Source organism: Athene cunicularia (assembly GCF_003259725.1).
Source record: "Athene cunicularia isolate RWA chromosome 1 unlocalized genomic scaffold, athCun1 chr1_part1, whole genome shotgun sequence".
Classification (NCBI taxonomy): domain Eukaryota; kingdom Metazoa; phylum Chordata; class Aves; order Strigiformes; family Strigidae; genus Athene; species Athene cunicularia.
The window spans coordinates 9266332-9284201 of record NW_020799091.1 but is presented as its reverse complement, the minus strand read 5'-3'; the positions used below and the strand labels follow the sequence as shown (position 1 = coordinate 9284201).

Sequence of the window (17870 nt, the reverse complement as noted above, 5' to 3'; positions counted from 1 at the left end):
AAAAAAAAAAAAAAAAAAAAAAAAAAAAAAAAGGCTTAGCTTCTCTCAAGTTGGCTATCCAAGACAATGAGAGAAACCAAGTCCCTATTGGTATATGTTTACCTATTCTACCTGTTCTGAGAGATGTGTTCTCATAAGGCCAGATGCAAACTGCCTACCACAGTGCCAGATTAAGGCAGATATAGATAGATAGATAGATAGATAGATAGATAGATAGATAGATAGATAGATAGATATTTAAAAATTTAAAAGTGGAAAAAATAATAAAAAACCCCCAAACCACCAAACACCCCCTCCCCAAGGATACTTGGATTCTTCTCTCATTTAGTGTTTGAGCTCCTTTCATTTATTTTTCCAGCTTCCTTTCCTAAGATTTATTTTAACAATATCCAGTTATTAAATGCACCAGATAGCATGAGACTAGAGATAAGTTTGCAAGACATGACAGCAAAGCAAATTAAAATAGTGGAAGCTGTCAATGCACACCTAACTCCTGCATGATGCCAAACCCCTGTCCTGCTGCAATGGTACGCTACTGAAGAATTAGATACAAGCACATCCCAATGGGATTTATCGCAGTGAATTTGTTTTAATACATTGCTACCTTTCAACTTGTCTTTATTGAACTTTCTCCTAAAAAAAAAAAAATAATCTTCCAACTTCCTTAGCAATGGATATATTGAACTAGCATAATGGATCAGTATCAAATAAATTTCTGATTTTCCAGGAAAGAATAAAAATTGTGAAGGAACCCCACTGCCTTAAAAATACAGACTGCTTTTCCACCTCACATATCAAGCTATCAGCTAATTAACAGAAGCATACAAGAGTTTCAGCTGCCCAAGCATGGGGGCATGGTGGCATCTTACATGCATCTTGGAAGCTAAGAGATCCGTGCCCTTCTGTACCACAGTGATGTGCTACCCTAAAGCTCCTAACATCGCAGTAGATATCTCTGTTCGGGCAATCCAACTCCAGTCTTCATGCCTATTTAAGCATCGCAGTGCTCAGTGAGCACTGCACCACTTGGCTTTGGGCCTTGGTCATTTGCGTGCTCTCCAGAAAGAGGCCATGGATGCTGCCAGGACAATGGACACTAGTGAGAAGCTTTTCAAAGGAGTTGAGATGGAAAAGGAATACAGACTGCATCCAGACACTCTCAGAATGACAGACAGCTGATCAGATAATTCCTTAACCCAAAGGAAAATAAAACACTCATGAATTTTCATACTGCATAAAGTCATTACAAAGACCAAGACTGGGAGTACATGCTCTCTGTCAGCGTGGGTGTACTATTTGGGTCCCTGTATTTGGCACCATCTACTGCACCCATCACTTATCTTCTAGGAAGAGATTAAAAACTGAAACTCTGAGGACAGGCTTTCACTAGATTAGCTCACAAATTCTCTTTCGCTTGCAGATCACATCAATTAAGCACAAAGCAAAGAGAAATGTACTGGCTTGGGATGCAGACAGCCCAAATTCAAGCCCCTGCGCCACTTGATTCAAAGTAACTGGGATGAGAAATCATGCCTGAGTCAAAAAGGCATCTTAACTGCAGTATCCTGACACTTCTGATTTCATGGAAAGGAAGGGAAGCAGAGCGCATTCAGACTGGTACAGAGGAAAGACAGATTTCAATCTTTGCAAGTTACTGAAAGCACACTGCATTTCTCCAGTCACCTCGGCACTTACCAGCAGAGTTAGCACAGATAAGAGCACCTGGGACTAACTCAGTGTTGCCAAGTTGCCAACAGTCACATTGTCCATATGTCTATATAACCTTCTTTGGCTTCCTTTGCTTTTAATGTCCCCGAGTGAATAATCACAAGGACTTCTTCATTGCTGTGTCAAGTACTTCTCCAATTCTTTGCCAGCAAATTAGGAAATTCATCCACTCTTTCAGGTATCTGAGGAAAAATGCAGGAAAGCTCTGGAGAGCTTACTGGTACTCAGCTGGATTTTGCCCGAGTCCTCGCTGGGAAGTGGGAGGGTTACCAGCTTGAGTGAAAGCAGAATATGGGCTCTGAGCCAACACCAGAACAGCCAGCTTGAAAACATCACCACACGCAGGCAGGGGTTTTCTGCGTGGGCACAGCAGGAGTGAGACTGAGGACTACAAGCAAGCAGGAGGCAGCACACACTCTGCAATTTAAGCATGTTACCAGAGAGCTGGGCCAGCCCTGCTGCTTCTCAGCACTGGTTGCAGAGAAGCTGCTTAGGCTTGGTCAGCATAAGCAGTACCACTGTGCACCTCAGTTCCATCCTGACCTTGTATCCCAGGACTAGACCTTGAAGCCAGAAAATCCGAGTCCAGCCCTTTTCTCTACAGCAGCAGTAGGTTAATCTCAGCAGCAGTCTCGCTTGCAGGAGAATAATAAATTGGCCCAGGTGATGCTAGTGGCTTTCTGATGGTGAATGTTACAAGAAAAGGCCAATGCCACCAGCTTGAATGCTATCTGTTCATGGGCAGCTCCTCAAAATATCAGGAATCTTGTTTAAAGAACAAAACCAACAAGAAACAGAAGTGTTTTCTTTGTTTGTTTGTTTTTTTCCCAAAAGATATCCTTAGTTGATGTCAGGCAAACCTCATTCAATGCCCTGCCTCCCGGAGCAGCTTTCTCACCTCCAGTGATATCCCCCCAGGTGGTGCTTAACAGTGAGGAATTAAGGTCACAGTGCCAATGTATAATATGCTGGCAACAGACCAAGCACTGTAACAGAGAATGCATAATGTAAAATGAAGAAAGACTTTTTTTGCATTATATCATCTCAGGTTTAAAAATATGAGGCTTTATTCTGAATGATGGTATAAGTAATTTGCCTGAATAGGCCAGTATGGCACCCCTTTACATGGAGGCTTTGAGCATCCTGCCTCACTGCTCCATTATCCTATGGAGTAAAAAGAAAAAGCAGCTATAAGTCATACACACAGTATATTCAGAGTGCAGAGGAGCACAGGAAAAGGCTACACCTTCAAGTTCACGCTCCCCCAAAAGCCACCTCCTGTCAATCCATTCACAGTGATAACCACACTGCTCTCTACATTTTACCATTCAGAAAACTGTGTTTTAACCATACTTCAGCGATAGACTAGAGGAGTTGAGTGATTCGGAGACATTTTGGTGCCTCATGCAAACAGGAGACAGCACTTGCCTATTCAAAGACAACGTAGTACACGTGTATTCACTTGTCTTTGTCAAGCGGAGAGGTGGCAGGCACACTCCTGACAAAATTCATCAGACTATCTTCCATAGTCTTCTATGCTGGCCTCAGATACTCATACTGAAAGGAAATAGTTAACTCTCTTGCATTTGTTCTTGACAAGTGTTTTGGACTAAATTTTGCTACTACATGAAATAGCCGACCTCTCCTCATCTCATTAAGGCTGTACTGATGTGCAACACAGTCACAGAATACAATTTCACTTCTAAGTCTTGCTTTATTTTCATTCAATGTTACACCATGCTCAAATTTAAGGTCACAATGCTTTCTCCAGCACAAACAGAAGTGAGGAATAATTTAAAAGTAAATTACAAAACCAAAGTGTTATTGCACTTTTCTTCTCTCAAGTCTAGCACTGTACAGTAACAAAAAGTCTGGAACATTTGCACAATGAGAATATGTAAATTAATTACCCTCTTATGTTGATTGATGCAAGTTATTTTGGTTGAGAACAATGCAAGTCACCCGCAGTTTACAAAACAATATGTCAATAAAATGAGCTAGACCTGCTGAAGAAAATATTTGTTGTAGCCTAAAGCTATTTTTGCACATGCATAACCTTGAATTACAGTTTTGGAAAAAAAAAATACCACTTCCACGTTCTCATTAGCAACTAGTAAGTTGAGACTTGCTTCTCTTCAAGTACTAAGGAATCTATTAATGTACCAGACAAAAATACGCTGAAGAAGGTTACAGAGGTCATATTATCATCCTTCTTGACCCCAGAAAATGAGAAGTGACAAAAATGAAAATTTTACAAAAAAATATTTTTATCAAGAAAATAAAAATGCTTCAAGGCATCAAGTGTTACTCTCTCAGCATGTTTCTTCCTCCTGCAACCCCCTTCCTTCTCCCCAGCATATCTACATGAAGACAAAAAATAACCTTTATAAACAAAACACCACTACAGATAAAGCTTTGCATCAAACCTTAAAAACACTTAATAGCACCTTCTGGAGGGGCCAGAGCTGCTTACTGCTCCAGTCTGACCTGTCACACCCATACCTACTCACCCTGGCTGAGAAAGAGCATACAGGTCATGCTGGAGAGGGCAAGAGGGACTCGGAGGTGTCAGCACAAAAATCATTCAGGGTTGGAGACAGCGGTGGTTAAAAGTGCCTTCACAGTGTTTGAGGTGTGACATATCTGTAACCATCCACAAGCTGCCAACAGCCAGGACCTGCAGGTACTTCACCTCCTGAGATATGGGTAGAACAAGTGGGACCTTGCACTGAGGAGCCCAGCTCCGGGCATGCAGGTCTTGAAACCACCACAACAGGGATTCCATAAAAATTAAGGTTTGCTCTTTTTAAGACTTGGGCAAACTAAAATGAGTCAGAAGTACCAGAAAGCTTCAAATATGCAAATATACACTGCAAAGAATCAAAACATTTACCCGACACCTGCTTGCTGGAGGATTTAACTCAGTCAACAAAATTCTCGGGTAACTCCCTGCTGAGTACCCAGCTTCTTGTCACCATCTCAGCTTCTGGGAGTGAAGGTTCTGGGATTTCTGTCAGAAAACTGTCTCCCAGTCCTATCTATTTCTTGTGTTAACTTTCAAGAGCAAGATGGGAGAAAACTGTGAAGTTTCACATTCCTCTACAATCCAAGTTGCTGGAGAAAGCTCACTCTGTCACCTCCTCCCTCTTTTCAGAGCTTTTCCTGAGACAGAACTACAGGAAATCTGATTTTTCACTCCCCTGAACTTGTAGCCTCCTATATTACAATGTCTCTCGAGGATAACTCTGGCATCACTCAGTGCTGCTTGCTGCTCCCCCAAAAGGACACCAGCCACGAAGGGGAGTGGGGGGACAACCCTCACCCCCACCAGTCACAAAGCTCCCAGTATCAGCTGTAGAACAGACCGTGGGTCCTGCTAACTTCACTCTGCAGCTGCTAGGAAAAGTATTTCAGCTGCTGATCTGCATTACATTAAGTTGTTGCCCTAGAAACATAAGTGATATTACAAATTCAAGCTTAAAAAAAAAATAAATTATGTTTTACAAAAACTTTTCACTTTTTGCTATACCTTTCCACCTCCCCCCTACTTCTTAAAAGGCCTAAAATCTAATAAATGCAAATAAAATCACAGAAAAACATGAAGAAGCCTTCCAATTACAGTTAGGGAGCAATTTCCAAGCACTAATAATACCTCCATCTTATTGGACATCATATTGAGACCTAGCAAACTAAAACAGTTTTTGCAACGGGGTTATATTATTCAGGTCCAATTAACAGTGGATGTAAAACCGAAATGAGATAAACACCACTTTATGCTAGCAGTCTTACTGAGTCTGTGACATTACCAAAGATCAAAAGAAGCATCTTAAGCAAGCTATTCTCACTGCAAAATAAATAAATACATTTTAATGAGAAGGAAAATATCCTGTGCGTCAAGAATTAGCAACTTGAATGTGGAGCAAGTCTGCCTGACTAATGGAAAGGAGACCTTAAAACCATCAGATTAGCTAGAAGCTTGCAACAACACCTCACCCTATCAATTCTTAAAGCTCAAAATACAGAAAGAAATGTAAACTAATATATATTCTATTTTTGCAGGACACTTTTTTTTTTCTACTCACCTGCTTATAGACGGATATTACTTCTGCATAGGTGTATTATCTCTCTATATTTCTATTTCCAGAAAGTAATAAAAAGAACTGTATTAATCTGAGAGCAACTCAGGAAAAAAAAAAAAAAAAGAGTCCCAAAAGTCACCTCCCCACCACCTCTGAACTTAGACCAGATATATCAGAATGAAGATGCTAAATCAGAAAAATCAAAATTTTAAGAGGCACATGTGACGTGATGGTTTTTCTTGACTTTTATAAAATAGGGAAAGCAAAGAGAAAACCTTCAATCTTTTAAAAAAATAAAAAAAAACACCTCTTGAAAAAAATAATTCCAAAGATGACTGAATAAAATCTCAACATATGGGTTATACCCTTACTGTACAAAAAGCAAGAAAGAAAAAACAACCAAAATACATTTTGGAGTTTTTTCTAATCACTGACTTGCTAAATCTATGAAAGGCAAAACCAGGCAACAATCAACTTAACTGCAACTTGGACTTGCAACCAGACTTGCATTAGAAATACTCATACTACATCAAAAAAGTTCCACAACAAAGCATACAGTATAATTATTCTTGATCCATTGAGCCGATGATGGCTGCTCATGAAGTGAAATACTGTACTGGATCTTGTTCTATAAAACTAAGATATCACAGACTTCAATTTTGCTTTCTTCATTTTCATGAACATGGCAAGTATTTTCCTCTTTCAGTTTTAGGTGGAGATTTCACAGTAAAGCTAAAATTTCTCTCAGACAGCTTCATCTCATACTACAGGTTTTATCAAGCCTGTTTTTCACTTGTATTTGCACACTACCACCTAAAGCCAATGTTTTTGCACAAACATACTTAAACATGAAAAAAAAAACCAAACAACCTGATGCAGTAGTACCCAGCCTAAGGAAACTAATGCCATGTGAGGTGAGGCACGTTTCCAGATGGATACTACTACCCCTGGTTGAACACAAAGTACTGATGAAGCAGGGGGGGAAGAAAAAGGCACATCTTTAACTTTTTTATTGTAAATTCACTGCAACAACTAACAAAGCCACCAAGGCACACAAATATGACACTCTAAAATCTCAAGTTTATTTTGAGACAGTTGTGTAACGAGGTAGTGCTAAAATCTCCCACAGGATGGGCTGCAGAAACATGAACCTACGACAGAGAAACTGTCATACCCCTCCAGAGGCAACAGAGCTAGATCCGTGCCTCTAATAATTTCTTTAATGTATAACTTGCATTAATTTATCCTACCACTTCTATGGATTCATTTGATAACTTGAAGACGACCGGATTTGTCTTTTAGTCCCAGCCATTTGGTGGGTTGACTTTTATTACTCCTGTAACTGACTCCAACATACAACTGTGCAATAAATGAAGAATGATTTCTTCTCGGAAACTACCCACTCCAAAACATAATCCTGTAATACACCAAGAAATTATTTTAAGATGTCATACTCCTTTAGTACTGCATCACTAGTTTTACATACCTCTGGAAGACTCTAGAAATTGTTTGTGTAGCTTCCTTAGCCTGCAAAGTAACAGGATGACTCAGTTAATTTACATTTTCTCTAATTTGGCATTTCAGCCCCTGGAGACATTACTTTGTTGTCATCTCCACTCAAATTCTGCCTTGTTAGCGTCTAGAGAAATCAATGCCATGAAGCACTTCATTTTTATAACTTCATCTTCTTTCAACCTAGAGCTTCATTAATGTGAAAACTAAACAGGTACACAGCTCGCTGTCTCTCTATGCGTTAAGTAAATTTATACAGATATAAAAAGAGAAAAATTAGGTGAGGATGATTGTTAATTCTGTGCATGCTCACGCTTATTTTTTTTTTATTAAAGTGTCCCATTCAAGTTTATGAATGTTTTTTAAACTCTTTGGATAATAACTACAGGTTTCAATGTGCAACAATCATCTCTTGTTATTTCTCTTCAACTTTGTCCCCTAAAGAATGGAAAAAAAAATATTGGAAGAGTTGGAAAATGGAAGAAGTACATTCTTAACTTTTAATACATTCCTAACAATCCTATTTCAGTGAAAATCCTATTCTGTCAAAACCAAAGCAACCAAACAAAAATAAGTAAAAATTTAGAGATTCCAAAGCCTTTTCAGAACAATGGATCACTCAGGACTTCTCATCATGTTTTCCAATGAAATGGCAGACTGGACTGCCCAAGGTGCTGACAAGTCTCCTCTTGCAGCTTGGTAACCACCAGTCAGCCCCAGAGCACTCCTGGCTGACCAGTACCAACACATATCCCACTCACTGCCGTCATTTCAAGAGCATCCCACCCCTGTGCAATAACACTTCAGTTCTTCCAGTTGTTTCAAGTCTCCTAGACTGAAATATCACTTTTTTAGTCCCTCATTTAGTAAGCATTAGTCTGCATAAAGACAGGTTTGAAATTTTTCTTCCCCCCAAAATAAAAAAGGATGGTTAATACTAATAGATTTGATTCTTTTTTATATTCTGACCCATGAATTATTCTCTTCAGTTAGCCCTAGGTTGCTTCCAAAAAAGAGCTAAGCTATACAGTCACACTCCCCCCAGCAACCCCTTTCCTACACCACCTTATGTGATCCCTAGATATACCATGACAATTGCTGACTCCTTTCAAGCACTTAAAACCACAACAGCCAGAACTTCATTCATACCCACATAACTAAACAATGAGGTTTCCTAGTGCAAAATGGAAGCACAAGAAGAACGCTCCCATTTTATCCTGCCAAACTCCAGTGCCTCTTTCAGTGACCTCCTCATTATGTGCAAAATAATTGGAGTCTTACCCTTGTGTTCATCAGGGAAAGGGAATCGGTGTCATCACTTGCTCATCACGCAAACAGCTTGCTGCGGTCCCGAAACAGGGCACTCCGATCCCTGCGCATACCCTGCGACCACAGCCCTCTGCAGGGAGGTCCTGCAGTCCCTCCACCCCACATGTAGTGGCACGGTTTGTCTTGCACGGGACACACACAGAATCAGTGCCTTGCACCAAGGTCAGCAATCACATGCTCAGCAGAATAGTCTTGTACAGCCTCAATTAATCTGCTTTAGCCCCTCCATCCATAAAACCCAAAGACTATCTCTGCATGGGAGTGCAGGGTTGAGACCAGCTTTATTTCCAAAATCAGAATATAAGACACTTTCTGCAATTTTTACTGTGTATCCAGTACTCTTTGCTTTACACCACCAAGCCCTGCTTAAATCACCGCCTCTGCTTCAGCATCTTCCAACTTCACTGTGTGAGAACTGCAAGTCTGTCTAGGGTCTTTCTCAGCTCACTGACCTACTTACTACCACAAAGACAGGCATTAATAGAATTTTCTTTCTCTTTTAATTTCTTCTATTTTCTCCTTTCTAATTGCTGCTTCCCAAGTACAGAGTCTCTATAAGTTGTGTGCTTACCTTTGTCAAGAACTTTAATCCAAAAACTACCTTCACAAAACACAACGCCCACATACTCTCAATAGCAGACATCTCCAGCAAAGTACATTAGCAGCTGCTAACCATCCTGGGTCTTCGAATTAAAAGAAATGTAGTAGTGACACTGTCTCTCATATTTTTTTAATCTATAAAGACCTTTCTTTACTATTTTCTTTCATCAATATCCTTTTCTAACAGACACTGGTGTGGTAGCACTCCGGGAGGTCACTAAACCAACCCAAAACTACAAGTGGGGAATCTTTCTCATATTATTTCCGTCAGCTAAAAGTTATGTATCTAATCTAAGTTGGTCAACTCCATTGCTGCTGCAATCAATAAGCACAGCATGAATCATCCTGCCCAAGTGCCTTGTCAGATGCCTAGGAAGGAAGGAAGGAAGGAATCTCACCCAGAAATGCTTATCATTAACCACAGAGGAAGCCTCTGCTACTAGGCTAGGGTGACCATATGTGGAATTCCTTTATCTCCAGTTCTGCTGATAAGGAGCCCAGGAGACCTGTCTTCTTCATGGGGACGTGCCAGTTCAGAGCGTGGACTCAGATAAACTGCACCTCTATGAAGGGTCATGGGTGACTTCTGACTACTTTAAAATCTGGATCTCTTTTCTCTAGAAAAATACGTGATTACTTTTATGCTGTTATTAGGTGTCTCCTACAGGAAAAGGAAGAGCAGGAGGGAAATCTTGAGTTAAATCAACATGCACAGCATCCTAATTGACATGACTTACTTCAATACCACTGCAAAGCTGGGCCAAGCTTATGCAATGAACAGTCAAGGATGTAGCCAGGGCTTGCACTCCTGGAGGGACTGAGTTGCAGCAAGGTAATAAACTGGGATTTCTTCTTCTTTGCTCTTCCCTTATGTACTCCCTGCTATACACCTAAACACACACTTTGCACAAGGGCAGTCCAAGACAGTGCGAATTAAATAAAATGGCAAGAAGCAGGAAAGCCCCAAAGGCTGAAATCACAAAGTTTTGGTTTTCAGAGTAAATGCAGTTGATTCTTGGTTGCAGCCAAGCTGGATTAACAGAAAAAAAAATGGTGGCAGCAGCAGAATATAGATCAAAAACATCTTACACCTATCTCTACGCTCTTCTGATCCTAGAAAAAAACTGGGTACATTAGATACTGGTTTAAATGAAGCGGTTTATCATACAGCCTATGGCAAAAGGGAGAAGAGAATTATACCCAACACAAAAGGAGCTTATGGGCCTGCAATACCACCAAACCCATCTCAGGACTGGTCTCATCCTTGGTTCACCAGCTCTGTGCGTTAAGTAAAAAGCTTCCACCCGAAGGAAACCACACAACTACTATGTAGTGTCTTCTTCCTCTTGGGCAGAACTACTGAGCATGGTCTGCTGCTCATCAAAAACCTGAGGACAGCTGGGTGCTGTATCTCACTCAGCCACTAACCCTTGTGTGGCCATGGAGCAAGTCAATCCATCTGCCTCTGCCTTGATTCCTTCATTTCTAAATGGGAGTGAGTAAGGATCCTGTCCTTCCCTCATGAAGCCTTTTGGTATTTATTTGTGAAACACGTTTGAGGGTTGAAGCTATATCTCAGTACATAAGTGCAACCAAGCCTCCAGAAGGGGCTGGCTGTGAAGACCAGCAAGACCATACCAGATAGCAGCAGTTCAGGGCCATTCGGCAACATTTTGACTCATTATCAGTCATTCCTATCAAACTGCTCCATAAACTCCCTCCTTCTGAAGGTTCATCTTCTGAAACACCCACACACTAAATACCAAGATATATTAAATGTTTTCTGGGAACTCATTAGAGAAAGCTATCAGCAGAACAAATCAGAATCCCATGTCTCTGCAGTACCTCTGCAGTACCACTGCAGGTGGAGCACAAGTCTGTCTATTTAAATGAAGCGTGAAGACTTGTTACTAATCACTTCCTATGAGATACAGCTTTCAGTCTTACTGCTGAGGGTGAGACAAACCCACCAGGTCAACACCCGCATTGAGAACTTGACCCTCAGAGACTTTATAGAGTTGTACAATGTTTCTGCCCATCACCTTCAGGTCTTACATCTCTCTCCAAATGAATTCGGGAAATATTCCCAAACTTGGTAAGAGTTTCAGGATTTCCACTTTTCCCTTCAGTTTCTTGTTTCAGTGGGAAGAACACCAGCACATTAACAATGATGGTAAAACAGTTTCCCTGGGGGAACTGTTGATCTCCAGACTTATTTCTTCATTCCATAACTACTAAGTGAATATCTCTGGTTGGAAAGCCTGCATATTACAGAAGATGCCAAAACTTTATATGTTTCACAATGCAGCCAGCGATGAAGTCTGCTCTACTCAGGATCCAAACTCTTAGGGAGGAAAGAGGTACAGTTTTTGGAAAAGGTGGTAAAACCCACATTTATTCCTGTTGTTGTCCCAGTGGTCAGAGGCAACTCACGAATGGCCATGGAAGAGATGTTAAGAGCTAAGAAAGAATCAGTACAGGAAAACAAGCTAGGAAAAGGTTTTTCTTTAAAATTAACAGATTGACAGATAGTTTCAAAACCCACAGTCTGGTATGTTTTCTGCTTAATTCTGTGGTATTGTTTGGCTTATGATAAAATAACATTACTTCAAATGAAAGGCTCTAACTGGCAAGGGGAAAGAAGAGATGAGTACAGTCTACAGCATTGCTGTATGTAGATCTCCACAACCTCCTGACGCCTCTCAGCTGCACTTGGGGTCGACCTGCTGGAATAAACAGTTGAAGTACCTCCATTTGCAAAGCACGGCATGCAACTCTGCATGATGGTTGGCTTTAAAATCCTGTTCTGTAAATAGCAGCTACTGAGCGATCACTGCAAAGGGCTCTGCTCCTATCTCTACCCAGGAGATGAGCTTCAGCCTTATGGTCATTGCACCACTCAAGGAGAAGGAAGGAAGGAAAGAGCAAACCAACCAGCCACATCTCCCTCAGGAACCGTGTCCAGAGTTAATCCAACTTTGTCATTTTCACACAATCTCAGCGCTATGACTTCCTAACAGGTATCTGAAAGGGAGATACTCAAAGACTTGATTTCTCCTTTGGATGTGGAATCTCGCACAGATTTTATTAAGGCATATTTGATCAAATGCCATGCCACAGGCAGCTCTGGCTTTAGAAGGCTGTTTTGATGGACCTACAGCTGAATATTACTGCAGATAAAACTACCCTAAAATCCAGTCCTGAGCTGTCAGTCCCATTACACTCGGAACTGTATAACCAAGCAAGGCCTTAAATTACAACCCAGTCTTACGTTTTTAAATATTTGTTATAGTTACCCCTGGATACTTTGCTGTGAAACTTGATCAACGTGTTGATATATGCAGCGATTAAGTCATCCAGCCTCTACTGGCATGGAAACAAACATTCATGAGAAGTCACTATTCTTTTTGTCTGAAATCCAAAGAATCAGATTCTAATCTCAGCTTCACTGCAATGGATTGAAAATGACTCCGCCAACACCGAGAACTACCTAATCAAAAGGACAGTACAAACTAGGACTTCTGCTAACCTTCAGCAACAAATATAGTTATGCCATCAGTAAAGATAGCCCACGTATAAAGTGCACCCTGAAGATGGCCAATCCTATTGTGAATAACTTTAATGTTGCTCTTAGGTATTTTATTTAAACTCTGTAAGGATGTACCACAGTACCAGTCCCAATCCTCAGTGTACACATGTGCTGCACAAGAACTCCCGCTCCACACAGGATAATGACCTACATAATTGCTGCTTAATGATTCCTACTGAAGCCAGTGTGTATCTCCATATAAACCCTGAAGGGCATCTGCAAGAATGGCCATGAGAACAGCAAGCTCTGTGGCCTGCCTTCTGCACATGGCTGCTGGGCAAGTCCCCAACTGCCTGGGAGCACCAGTGGCCACCACATGTACTTGGGTTCACAAGCTTCTGACTCAGTGGAAGATTGACCTCTGGCTGCTAGAGAGCAATTCGGGTCCTTATGGCAATATCTGAACCACCCTCAAGATGCAGCATTGACATATCCAACAGGACTACTCAACCAAGTAACGGTGCTCCTAAGACTACAGCAATGCACAATCGGGAGACAAATTACTTTTGATGTAAAAGGTTTAGTTCTCTTCCATGCTGGCACGTGGACTGGGGACATCTCACTGTGGCTGAGCACTGGGGGAAGAGCACACAGTAGATGAAAAGCAACAAAAGTGAAAAGGGTAAATTATATGCAGACGAGATCACTGCAGGATGCTTCAGGTTAGCCCCTCTTGATGCAGATGTGAGCCAGGCCAGTACACTGGGCAGACCAGCCCCTCGCAGGCCGTACACCACAAGCAGACTCTGATAGAGTTGTTACATCTGCAGGAGTGATGGGATGCTAAATTCATTTTATAAACGCTTGGGCTAAGAAGCACTTGCACAGCAGAGAAATTATGAAGACAAAAGGAAATCTTTCAGAAGAGTTAGTGAGATAAGTGACGTGATTTTCCACAATAAACATGCTCCTTTAGCTTTTGTCTGCGTATCACAATAGTGACTTATTCAAAGCTTCTGGGAATAGGTAGTAAAATTCCTTTAATTAGTATCATCATTGTAATTTTTACAGATGAAACAACAAATCAATAATATAAGGGATGAAAAATGCCCAAAGGTACCGATACTTTGATAAGAGTCATATCTGGTTCAGTCTCAGCCAGATCCTCTATACATCATTGTCTCCCGGAATCTATGTGCAGACATACTTTCTGCTTGTACACACAGTTAGCTAATGAAAAATTAAGTGTGAAAGCACATTTTAGGATTGTCAATCTAAGAACACCAAACAAATACATTAAGTACATTAAGTATATTGGTTTAGCCCTGCTGAAAATCTCAGGTATTTAAGAGAGCTTAAAAAAAACATCCCAGAACCAGTTAAAGTAAAGACTAATAAAGCCAAAACTCCCTATCCATCATTCTCCCTGTCCCTATTCCCCTGCCAGGTACCTAGCATAGTCCAGGACCTCAGAACTTCCATGTTCCTTTACTCAGTCACCACCACCAGAAGCCAGCACCCTCCCACTGTTTCTTTTCCCATCCTTCACTCCTCAATGTTCATTAACCCATGCCCAGACATGGAAGTACCCCCTACTCACTCCCTAATCATAAAATCCTCTCTCCTCCCTTTCACCTTCTCCTTAGTCTTCCTACACTTATACCCTACACCTGAAAAAGTCACCAGTGAACCAACTGATATTTACTAATGTTCAACAATCATTTGAGCTGTAACTAAACAACTGCAAACAGAGGGAAACAGCTCTGGGAGGGATGTTCCAGGACGCAATTTACAGAAACATCTGAGGAAACAGAGAGAAAGAAACAAAACCCCGCATCCTGCTGCTTTAACATACTATGCAGGTCTTTTCCCGTGTACCATACTAACCCATCGGGAATCACCACAGGCTCCATTTCCAGCAGGCCCTTCAGGCTCTCTGTGTCTGTTATTATACCTGCTGGTTTGGTCCAAAGCAGCACCCAAGCATGCAGAGAACCAGGACCCCAGCATGAATCCAGCTAAACCTCATCATATAAGTTTGCCCAGACAAACCACTGCCAAACAGACGCATCACATATTGGCGAGAGTCAATTCTCAAAGCCCCATCAGCAGTGTACATGCCTTGCCATTTATTCCTGACCTCACGATATGGCTGCAAAAGCACACAGAATATTTGCTTATAGTCCTAATGATCTGTATCACAATGCTTTTTACTAATGCAATAAACCACACCAAAGGAGCCTTGTGGGCATCTTTAAATATTCCCTGCACAAACCATGCTGGGTAAAGAACCTCCCAACCAGATGCTGCCGTGTGAAGCGGAGGGAAGCGGGCCAGCAGCCTTCTGCAGGGCAGCAAGGCCAGCCGGCAAAGCCCCATCCAACGCATCAGAGGTGATCCAAAGCTCACACATCATTTGGAGAAAGCTGTGTCCACAGGTGGAAGGTCAATAGGAAGACTTTAAAACCAGCCTGCTCCATGAAAACTCACAAGAGCTCCAGCATTATCCAACCTCCCTGCTCTGGGCAAGCAGCAGATGTGCTAGGATGCTTTACCAGCATGCTGTCCCTCATCTGTGTGTCATCCCTCATGTCACTGTCCAGCTATTCAGTACCTGATAACACTGAAGCTTTTTGACTACTGGGAAGTAGCAGGTGTCTTTTCACTCTGTTTGCATCCTGGCCATGAATGAAAACCTGCAGCTCAAAATAAAAATAGTATTTATTATTATCGCTGTTCCACCCAATCCTCTAGCTTCTTTGCCAGATAAACATTTCCTTCTGGGTAGCACATGCTTTTTCTAGGTCTGGACCACTACAATAATATAGACACCCATTATCAAGGGCAAAGCAGTAACAGAAAATGACATTTTTTCCAAAGTAAGGAACCAAGAAAAAGGCTGGTCTTTTCCAAAGGAAACCAGCAATTAGGCTCCCTTGAAGGAGCCTAGCGGTGAACAACAGTGTCTGAATTTTGACTAAAAAAATATCACAGCAAGCCTCTGGAAAAAATGTTCACGTAAAATCTCAGCTCTGTGTTTATGGACTGCCAGCATATCCATCGTATGGATTGCACTGCAGAGGAAATCCATAAAGCTAGGTGGCCCCAACACAAGATGGCAACTACACCTTGCATGCAATTGCACCACAAAGATGCAGCCATGCAGGCAGCAACTTAACTCACGGGACCAAGCATGAGCTGCAGTTATTTAATCGCCATTTAGAGGATGCACATGAAAGAATTTCAAACACCAGCTTTCAAAAAAAAAACCAAAACAAAACAAAAAAAAAAACCCACAAACCACAAAATCCCATATCCTCTTGAGACTTTGGGTGCCATGATTTGTTTCAGCAATATGGGACATAATCACGTTTAATATTAGAAAGATACCAGTGCAATACATCTGATAGCAAAACTGACATTTTTGCTGTCATTATACGCACTTGTCACTAAATTTTATCTGCATTATCATGAAAAGTGCTCAGATAGTTTCAAGGCAAAAATATAATGTATGTTCAATGTTATTTAGGAATATTAATAAGCTCCTTTATTTTAATATGTAAAACATTAACAGTTGTTCTGAAGAGGGCTCACTTTTAACCTTTAACAACATTCAAGTGGCTGTAATTTTTATCAGATTGTTTGGATTTTGATTTAGCTCAAGTCCTGAAGCTACAATTAAACTTGCAGCTACCTTCTCTCACTAGGCTTCCTCCAACAGCTGGAATAATCTTTGAAGTCTCCGAAGACACAGAAGAAATGTTATTTACAGCTGGTTTGCACGGTGCAAGCAGAGACAAGTTGTGTTGTGCATTTCCAGTGCTGGTGACAGACCATTTCTCACCAGCACTACAGGAAGTCAGCAAAACTATTTTCCCTCCCCAGATGCTCTACCGGACCAAGCTAAGAATCTGGAAATGCTGCAGGGCAGGATTTTAAAAACCCTGAGTGGTCCAAACCCAACTCTTGTTACAGTCAGCATTAAAAACCAGCACCAGCTCCACTGAAGACAGAAGTGACCTTATTCAGCCTGCTGATGGCCACCTGCCTGGAAAGGCCAAGCCATCTCAGGATAGGAGGCTAAACCCATTTAAAAATAAAAACTAATTTAAAAAAAAAAAATCACAGACGCCTTTTAAAGCAGAGAACAATCCACTCAGTAGCAAAGGAAGGAAGATTTCAGCCCAGAGGAGCCACCCACGTGTTGCCATGTCTCTCTGACCAGCTCTGCAGCCAAGGGACATAGCCATGGACTCTGCAGGAGCAGAGGACCAGCACCACCAAATCCCTGTGGCAGAGGCTGTGCTGCATTGGCACGTGTGTAATGATCAAAGCAACACTCACTGATATCAAAGGAAGTTACACTCACACACTGAAAGCCATACAGTTAGTAGTGTCATCATCCAGGAGAAAAAAAAGTAACATACTGTTTTCTCCCAGGGAAAGCCACTAGTGTTTTTCATTTGTATTAACTGGCTCTAAGTGCCTGCGGGGTCCATGCTTTGATTTACTGCGGATGATGGGCAGTACAGGCACAGACACGTTTAGGTATAATTATTATAGTAGCCAGGCTCATGCACCAAGAACAGCAGCAAAATCAACAACAGTTCAATAACACAATGGAGAATTTTCCAACACAAAACCCTACATGCCTCTTCAAAAGAAGGAAAAAAAAAAAAAAGTAAAATCAGGAAGTTTTGAGATCAGTTGTAGTCTTGCTACTAATCCCATGGAACACCAATTTCACCCAAAACGACTCCCTAGTTTGCGGTTTACATATGAAGTGAAGCAAAGTACAAACTAAGAACAGTGAGTCTCTCAAACCATCACATGGTGCATATTCTAGTCCAGGACCCCGCAAGTTGTGGCTCCAGCTCCCAGTAGAGCCCTCAAGGCCAAGCACTAAAGAGAATACGATACTGAGGGTTTAGACACCACACAGAGCAAAGGATATATCAACAGTTCTTGTCAACTCTTTGAATTGCATTTATAAAAATACCCCAACAAAGCCTGAAGCTGGAAGTCCATGCAGATCCCAGAGCAGAGATTTGAACGGCAGCCCAGCGGGGTTTGCTCGGATCCCTCTTCACAGC

General features: G+C 41.5%; 1 protein-coding gene across 10 annotated transcripts in view; it reads right to left on the bottom strand.

Annotated features, from left to right (window-relative positions):
• The window catches only part of FAT3 (FAT atypical cadherin 3), a 409192-nt gene that overhangs the window by 388309 nt on the left and 3013 nt on the right, over positions 1-17870 (bottom strand). For 9 of the 10 annotated variants that reach the window (XM_026842179.1, XM_026845464.1, XM_026847921.1 and 6 more), the window contains exon 1: positions 1696-1928. The exons of the other annotated variant lie outside the window; for it this stretch is intronic. The gene's annotated coding sequence lies outside the window, so the exon portion shown is untranslated. Of the gene's footprint in view, positions 1-1695; positions 1929-17870 lie in introns of those variants that run through there. 10 annotated transcript variants of the gene reach the window in all.